The sequence below is a fragment of the Mandrillus leucophaeus genome, unplaced genomic scaffold (assembly GCF_000951045.1).
Source record: "Mandrillus leucophaeus isolate KB7577 unplaced genomic scaffold, Mleu.le_1.0 Scaffold455, whole genome shotgun sequence".
Lineage (NCBI taxonomy): Eukaryota > Metazoa > Chordata > Mammalia > Primates > Cercopithecidae > Mandrillus > Mandrillus leucophaeus.
The window spans coordinates 2136210-2146191 of NW_012104865.1; the positions used below are offsets into that span (position 1 = coordinate 2136210).

The window sequence follows — 9982 nt, forward strand, 5'->3', positions numbered from 1 at the left end:
TTGGGCGAGACAGTGAGACTCTGTCTTCCCCCCGAAAAAATGAAAATAAATAAATATAAATAAATTATAACTCTTTAAAATCTAAACTCTACCAATTTCTGGAAGAATGTATACAGAAGTTAGATACTTATGTAATAGCACATCATCTCAGTTACATAGTATGCAACATGAATAGTACCCACTAGCATTGCGTACACACAATACCACAATTGTGCATTGTGGCCCTGAGTTAGTATAATTTTATATCCAACTACTAACTTATGAGATCAGATAAAATAAATGTAGCTTATCCATTAGGTACTTTTAGTGATGTTATGTGGGCTATTGAGACCTTAAATATTCATGGTCCTGGACTGTGGTTTATATGCTCTACGAAGACACAGAAAATTACTTTGTTTCTCTTGAAAATATTTCTTAAACCAAATACGTAATGTGAATATTAGTTCCGCTGTATAAATAGTGAATTTAGTAATAAGCCCATAGGAAGTATCAGTATCACAGGGATTTAAAAAAAAAACAACTAAGATTTTGAATTAGAAAGACTAGAAATCCAAAATCTGTCACTTACTGTGTGGCCTTAAGCAGGTAAATACCTTTCAGTTTCCCTATGTTTAAAATAGGGATAAGAAATCCACCTTCTCTCAGTTATATTTTGGGGATTAAATGTGACATTTAATGTAGTAGGAAAACAAGTTAGAGATTATGTGTTGAATAAATGCTGGTTATTAATGTAAAATAAGGCTGGAATTCAATAGCAATCTCAAAACAGTGCCTTTAAATGATATCTGGTTGGTTTGAATACAGAACCTTTTCAGTTTTATTCTTGGGCCTCTGCCTTAAAGCCCTCTGAGGTCTTCTTCACTTCAGTGGGTATACATATAATAAATTAGGCCACTGTGAAAAATACACACTTGACCTGGTTGTCAGTGAATTATAGCTTGTTTCAACTGAGAGAATTTTGAGCCCTCTCCCATTAACTGTTTTTCAGTTAAATCAGAACTGAAAACATAATTATTTCAGTTTATTTTCCAGATTGCTAAATGTGATGACTTTATTTATTATTAAGAGCAGCAGTTGGTAACATCTCAGAGCATGCAAATCAGTTAACCCACTATGATTAGGTTTTCTTCTGTCTTTTCAATTGGACTGCAGTTTTCTTATTGCTCCAAAATGGAATTGTGTTCAATATAAGAAAGAATCAGTAGTTTGTTTATCAATAATCAGGTAGATGATGCTCGGTAATAAGCTATAGAGGGTTTCGAGCTGATAAAATAAGAACTCATAGCATATTATAAGAACTTGAGTTTGATATATTTAGCTTAAACACAGGACAATACTTTAGAAACACAATAAATGATTTTAATGCTGACTTGCTTACGTCTGTCATCTAAATTAATTACATTATAATGAAGATTAAGGCCAACTGTGGCAAACATTTCTAGTAAAGTACAATGAACAAATGTATATTTTATTTTTGGTATTGACATGTGTGAAATGTAAGAGTTAAATTTATTTTTAAAATGAAATCTTGTTTATTTAACTAGTGGTCTAAAATCAAGAGGGAAATTTTTACATAAAAATGTACATATTTGGCCAGATGCAGTGGCTCATACCTGTAATCCCAGCACTTTGAGAGTCCAGGGCAGATAGATCACTTGAGGTCAGGAATTCAAGACCAGCCTGGCCAACATGGTGAAACTCCGTCTCCACTAAAAATATAAAATTAGGTTTGCATAGTGGCAGATGCCTGTAATCACAGCTACTCTGGAGGCTGAGGCAGGAGAACTGCTTGAACCCGGGAGGTGGAAGTTGCAGTGAGCTGAGATCACGCCACTGCACTTCAGCCTGGGAGATGAGAGCAAAATTCCACCTCAAAAAAAAAAAAAAAAAAAAAAAAAGACATACTTAATAAAATCATACCACATCCTTATTAGAAATTTCACTAAGTATATATTGATGGCATTTATATTGTCACTAGTAGAAACAATTGTTTTCTCTTCTTCATTTTATCTAGTCCTTTTACAAGGTGAAGAACCAGGAGGTCGTAGAATAAACTTTCGATCCCATTATGGAAATAATAAATATTTCATATCCAAAAATTTTACTTTCCACATTTATCATCCACCCTTTGATTACAAAATAATTATAATTGCTGCTATAAAATTTACAACACAATATTACTCATGTATTCATAAGCATGTTTGTAAATGCAAAATTTCTACTATTCTCATGGGACTGTTTTGAATAGCAGATGTATATTTCATAAGGCTCTTCCAGTAAGAAAAATATTACTATTAACAAAGATAAACTCTAGTCTCTTTCCTAGACTATGCCAACTTTTTTATTCTAATTTTATTTTTCATGGTGTTCTGGTGCTCACATTCGTGATAATATTTTTATGAAAATTCTTATTGTCAGAAAGTGTCATAGCTAAAACAGGAAATTATCACCATCTTAATCACATTTTTATTATGTCTATGAGGTAAAACAAAACCCAGTATCCAAGATACTGCTGAATTTTCAAACTCACATAAATATTTTAAAAGCAGGAAACGGAACATTTCCATTTGGAAAGCCAAATGAGGGTTCTTAGTGTCCAAAATATTCCAAATGAAATTTGACCATATTTCAAATAAGTTGATTCTAAGTGTTATTCAACCATATTGCTAGCTATTTTCATTTCAACTCATCCATGTAGTTGATTACTCATGTTTCTACTTTTTGTAAATTATTTCAGACCAGAGAATCTGGTGTTATTTTTATGATATTCTCTGAGAATAAACCCAGTTTATTTGAAAGTGATATAAAAAGTATTGTGAGATTGCTGGCTCATATGATAGTCCTATTTTTAATTTTTTGAAGAACCTCCATAATGTTTTCCACAGCAGCTGCACCATTTTACATTCCCACTAACATTGTACATGGGTTTCAATTTCTCGACATTCTTGCTAACATTTTTTATCTTTTGTTTTTAGATAACAGTCACCCTAACAGGTGATATCTCATTGCGGTTTGAATTTGCATTTCTCTGATGATTAGTGATGTTGACCATCTTTGCATGATATCGAGCATCTGTTGGTCATTTTTATGTTTTCTCTGAAGAAATATCTATTCAAGCCCTTTGACAATTTTTTATTTGATTATTTGCTATCAAGTTGTAAGAATTCTTTGATGTTTTGGATTGTGTATGTCCCCTTATGTGCTAATATTTCTCTTGAGTATATATGCCTTGAAGTCTAATTACTGGTGAGCATGTGAGTTTTCAATGTCAGAATACAATACCAAAATGGTGTGTGAAAGAATTTTTTCATTCAGAAAATATTGGAAAGATATTGTGCCAGATATTGTTTTAGATTTTTGGAATACATTGAAGAATGAAAACAGAGTACTGTCTTCAAGGAGTTTGCATTTTAGGTGAAGAGCACAATCACATTAGTAAATTGCATAGTATATTAGAAGGTGATAAGCACTATGGGAGAAAGGAAAAGTACTAATAAGTTTAAAAGGATCAGGAGGACTGTTGAACAGAGGCAGGTTGCATTTTACAATTTCATTGAAAACTTATTTGAGCAATACTTGAAGGAGGTAAGGACGTTGGACATGCAGATTTCTAGTAGAAGGACTTTTCAAGTAGAAGGAGCAGTCAAAGCAAAATATATTCTGCAAAGAATGCCATTGTAGCTGAAGGAGTGGTTATGTAGGAATTAAATCAGAAAAATAGTGGTCTGTGGTGGCACTGATCATATGGGAACTTGTAGGTCATCTAGGATTTGGGGTTCTCACTGGGAATAAAATGGGGTTTTCAGCAGATAGGAGACATGATCTAACTAATGTTTTTAAAAGACCACCCCTGATATTATGTTGAGAATATACCACGAAGGGTCAAGGAAAGAAGCAGGGAGTCCAGAAAGAAGACTCTTGCAATAATTCAGGTAAGAGTTAACTGTGACTTGGCCTAAGGTTTCATGCTGGACTTTGTATAAAATGATTGGATTTCTGGAACATCTGAAAGGTAGACAGAAAAAAATTTCCTAATAGAATGTATGTGGTATATCCAGATTTTCAAAAAATCAAAGGTATCTCCAATATTTTTGGCCTGAGCAACTAGAAGTTTGAGTTGCCATCACCTGAAATGAGAACTGTAGGATGAAAAGTCAGTTGAAGAAAATCAAGAGCACAGTTTTGGATGTGTTTGATTATTCAAGTTTTAAAATATCTATTTAGAATTTAAGTAAAGATGTCAAGTACACAATTTTATACCCACATCTGGAGTTTGAAATAGATGTCCTGGCTGCAAATACAAATCTGAGAGAAGTTGGAGTATCCAGAATAAGGCCAAAAGGAAGTGAATGTAGGTAGAGAAGAAAATAGAATCAAGGAATTTGGGCATTTAAAGATTAAAAGATCAAGGAGTAGAGGAGAGACTAGTGAAAAAGAGAGTGAATAGAGAGGTATGTAGAAAGGAAGAGTGGGGTGTCCAGAGAACTGATGACAGAGTATATTAAGGTATATATAGTGATTAAGTTTGTCAAATGCTGCTGACAGGTCACATTAAATGAGATCTGAGAATGTACCACCACGGTTTAGCAATATACAAGTCACTGATGACCTTGACAGGAATACTTTCACTGAAGTTATAGAAATGAAAGCCTAATTGGAATGATAGCAAAGAAATACCAGTTTATAATTTCACCAACAGGATATGAGATCCAATATGGTATGACAGAAATAGTCATGTAATGTATCATTTTAATCTGAGATGTAACTTCCTATCAGTGGGAAGTTTGCAGTATAGGTCAAATTTATTTAGTATTTTTGTATCTTAGATTTCTTATCTGTAAAATAGGGTATAAAGCACAATTTTTATCATTGTTATGAGTTATGATAAAAAAGCAAGACATAACTATTGTAGAAACTCTACTACTCTACCAGGTACAAAGTAGATGATTGATAAATATTTATTTTCTCTCTTCCTTCCCAGGAGACAGAAGTAGAAGAGCCTCAACCATATCATATCATATTTTAGGAAAGAGGATGGACACAGGCATGAGTGAAACAAGACAAAGTTTTGAAGCTGATGTTCAAACTGAAGTTGTGAATGTGGAACTAGATGAATGAGATGATTTTGCAGAATCATGCAGAAGTACTGGTTAGAGGGATGGAGACTGGAATAAGATGTTTGTAAATGAACAAAAATATTACTGAAGTTGCAACATTTATTAATGAAATTTGAAAGATCAAATAGGAACCAGGAGAGATGCAAGTTATAAAGGGCGGGAAAAATCACAATAGAAACAACGTTTTGGCGAGAAAACAGTAGACAGGCAACTAAGTTTTAAGCCTCTTACTAACTTTATGACCTTGGTTTTATAGATCCCCGTTTAGTCTCTGATCCTCATTTTACTCTACTGCTGTCTTTTTTTAAAACATAAATACAGTTCCATACAATCTTCAAATCATCTTATTTTTCAGAAAAAAAGTCCTCTTTTTTTCTAAGACATATTTCTATTTCTGTCCTTGATGCTTATGATTGTTTCATGCCTTTAAACATATCCTCCCAAATGTTGTCTTCACTTTTTCTTTCTGAATTTATCTTGGCAATTGACAAACAATGGATTCAACTTCTTACGTCGTGATTCCAAGGACAATCTCTAACTTCAGTGACTTTATCTTTTACCTCTATGATGGACACTGTGAAGTACCAGTCTCACTTCAATGAAGAATTTGACTTGTTACCCCAACTCTGAGGTGTGTGGTCAGTACATAGCCTTCAGTGATCAGCCATTTCAGGGTCTTCCTGTGGTGATTCCTCGAAGATTTAGAACCAGAAATACCATTTCACCCAGTAATCTCATTATTGGATATATACCCAAAGGAATATAAATCATTCTATTATAGAGACACATGCACACATATGTTCACTGCAGCACTATTCACAATAGCAAAGACATGGAATCAACCCAAATCATTGCCCATCAATGATAGACTGGATAAAGAAAATGTGGTGCATATACACCAATGGAATACTATGTGGCCATAAAAAGGAATGAGCTTATGTCCTTTGCAGGGACATGGATAAAGCTAGAAGCCATCATCCTAAGCAAACTAACACAGGAACAGAAAACCAAACACTGCTTGTTCTCACTCATAAGTAGCAGTTGAACAATGACCACAGATGGACACAGGGAGAGGAACAACACACACCAGCACCTGTTGGGGTGTGGGGGACAAGGGGAGAGAACTTAGGGGATGGGTCAATAGGTGCAGCAAACCACCATGATACACATATACCCATGTGACAAACCTGCACGTTCTGCACGTGTATCCTGGAACTTAAAAAAAAAAAAAAAGAAGAAAGAAATTTGAAAACACTAAATAAGAAGCAGGAGAGATGCAAATCCTAAAGGGCAGGAAAAATCATGGTAGGACCAATGCCTTTGGCAAGAAAGCAGTAGACAGGTAACCAAGTTTTAAGCCTCTGCTTTTCCTCTTTCTAACTTTATGACCTTGAATTTAAGATCCCCTTTGATAAAAGAGAGGAAGAAAATTGCATAAAAAGAGATCATTGAGAGCTTCCTGAGACTTCTCCTCAGAAACAAGAACACTATCACTAATCTGATGAAGGTAAAAATACCAAAGGTAGGTCAGATAGTACTTTTGAGATAGTAGGACAAGGAAAGGATGGAAATGGTTGCTATGTCAAAGTAATCTAATAATAGAGGTTCATGAATGTTTGTGTGAGGAGTCTGAAGTATTTTGGAGGGGAGATTAATATTGATAAGCTTTCTTCCATATATCTTGCCTCATCTGGATTAAATATAGGTTGACAGCAATCCGTAAACTCATGTAAGCAAGCTAGCTGTTTCTTCGTTTTTTTTTATTGTATTAAACCACTGGACCCAAATAAGCTCAATTATGAAATTGCAGAATATTTTGATGTATTGAGCTGCCACAACACTCAGGGGTATTACTACTAGCAAAAGCATTAAAATTTGAAAATGGACTCTTCTATTTAAAAACTTTCAGTGGCCCTATTATTACAGACAGAATAAAAGCATACTCCTTTAAGAAATGGACATCCTTCGGAATCAGTAGCTTATCTCCCCATTAAGCTACTTCCTTAATACTCTTGGCCATGGTCCATCAGGAAACAGTACATTCACATTGGATAATTGTGGAGAGTTTAACAGAAGTGTCAAATACATGTTAGTTATTATAGTAAGAATGATTAAGAACTCCTTGACGGAAACAGCTTGATAAAAATGTCAGTAACAATTGTAGTTGGCTTATGAGGTTTCTTATGTTAAACACACACACACACACACACACACACACACACACACAACCTGCTAAATCGAGACACAAATCCAATTCAGGGTAAGGTGTATTCAGTTTACATGCCAGGGATCAGGCCTGATAAAGCACAATGCAATTTAAAGATTAATAAAATCAACAAAATTATCCAGATCTATAAATTATACTCAAAACACAAGCGGACAGAGCCATTATCTTGCCCTTGGTAACCTTTTTCTCTACCGAATTTTACTAGATAACTGGTCCTATATAAATGGATATGACTTAGTATTTTTAGGCATAGTGTATTTTGTTTTTATTGAAAAAAGTAGTGAGAAAGGGACTATTTATTTTGCCACCAAAGTTTGGCATTGTAAAATCTGAGCTCTGTAATTTAGTATCTGCTGGTAACGGAAAGCTTCTAAGGTGGAGAACATGTGATTAGAAAGGAAGCAAAGCATTTATGGCAACCAACATGCTTTCACTTATATTATTGCACTAAATAGAACTTTGAAGTCAGCAAGGCAGAGCATGTTATAATCCTTATTTACAGCTGAAAAATCACAGATTTAGGGCATTTGCAACTGGTTCAGTGTCCCATAGTTTATTAATAGTAGAGTTAGAATAAAAATCTCTAAGACTGCTAAAATCAGACTCTAGGAGTCTTTCATGCAATTCAGTTTAATCCAATCAAGCAGTCATGAGTATTAGTTACTGATGTTCATTTAAAGTTAGGTGAAAAGAAACTTTATACTTTGGGAATATACAATCTGGTTTGAGAAGAGAAATTTACAAATTTAATGATATAACTCACAAACTCATTCTGAGGCTTAAAAATCTTTTAAATGACACAGCACTGTAAATACAAAAACAGGTAAACCACTGTGATGAATGCATGCTGAGAGAGATCACCTGCAGTGAACAACGCATGGCAAACCCTCACTTAAAAAGTTTTCTAATTTCTTACCAAGGCTTTCCCCAAATAATTTATGGATTAAAGTGTTCTGCATTTTGTAAGCATTTCTCCTTATATGTTAAGTCATATAAATGTAGAGAAAAAAATGGTTATTATATGAATCTAGAGAAGATGTATATAATTACCTATATTACCTGATGTCAGTACTTAATTACAAATTACAAATTACAGATGTTCCTCAATAATCATGAGGTGACATTCCAGTAAACTCATCCTAAATTGAAAATATATTATATTGAAAGTGCATTTTTGCCTTAAAATATTTTCAATTTAGGATGGGTTTATCTGGACATACCTCATCTTAAGCCAAGGAGCCTATTGAATTCCTGTCGCTTTGTACCATCGTAAAGTGGAAAATTGTAAGTCAAACCATCATAAGTCTGACACCATCTGTACATGGTATTTAGAAATATCTCGATATTGTGGTGAAATTACCTTCTAGTTTTTAAACTTTGGATATTACTATTATGTTATTCAAAGCATTTATGGAGTAAGTGTAGAGTATTTTGCCTTCAATACATGTGCACTCAGGATATATAGATATTTTTAAAACTAAGATATTCAATTAAGGAAATCATAGGCATTTTGTTCCCTCCTCCTCACCCCCAACCCCCTAAATAACTTAAATATAATATTAGGGCAAAAGCTGATTATTTCATTTATTATAAGATTCCTTAGGAAACGTATGAGTACATATTTTATCTTTTTCTAATGGTCATTAAAAACTAATACATACTCATTCAGATCAATGTAGAAGTGGAGATGAAAATTTTGTATTTTTCCTGAAGCCTCCTTTCTGGCTCTACTTCCATCAGTTACAAGTTAATTCTGCAAGGGACATAGATGTATGAAGTAAATTATATACTTAATTTTATTGAGCTTACTACTGTATGAAAAAATAAGAGAAATATAATTGTAATAATAACAACTATTGATTGCTTACCATCAGCAATACACAGTGTTTGCTAAGGGTGTCACTTATATTATCTCTTTTATTTAATTAACTACTTACAGTTAACTATCTCCATTTTTCAGTTGAGAAAACTGGAGTTTACAAAAATTAAGTAATATACCCAATATGTATGCAGCCGATGTGGGATTAATAGTTAAATTTTTCTAACTCTAGCATCTGATTTTTATACTCTATACTTTGTCACCTCACAATGTCTGGATAATTACCTTTAACATTGCAGAAAATTATTTTTTTGAGACAGGGTCTCGCTCTGTCATGCAAGCCGGAATGCAATGGTGAGATTTAGGCTCACTGCAACCTCTGCCTCCCTGGCTCAGATGATCCTCCCATCTCAGCCTCCCAAGTAGCTTGGACTACAGGCACATGCCACCATGTCTGGCTAATTTTTGTATATTTTTGTTTGTTTATGGACACAGGGTTTTGCCCTGTTGCCCAGACTGGTTTCAAACTCCTAGACTCAAGCGATCCACCTGCCTCAGCCTCCCAAAGTGCTGGGATTACAGGTGTGAGCCACTGTGCCAGGCCCAGAAAATAATTTTTAAGAAAAGAGCTTTTCTTTCTTTTAGAATACTGAAACTAATATGGACTAATTATCCATACATACAAGTTTTAATTTTTTTCATCTGTTTCTTGGGTCACCTTTGTCTAACAGAGATTATTTTATTTAATTTTAGTACTGTTAAAATATTAATACAATGTGAAGTCCTAGTTTAAAAACAACATTTTCATTCTCATACCAA

The 9982-nt window shown here is 34.0% G+C and overlaps 1 protein-coding gene across 1 annotated transcript in view; it reads right to left on the reverse strand.

The window, feature by feature from the left end:
- The window catches only part of LOC105549745 (60S ribosomal protein L7a-like), a 14446-nt gene that overhangs the window by 317 nt on the left and 4147 nt on the right, over positions 1-9982 (reverse strand). The gene's annotated exons all lie outside the window — the stretch shown is intronic.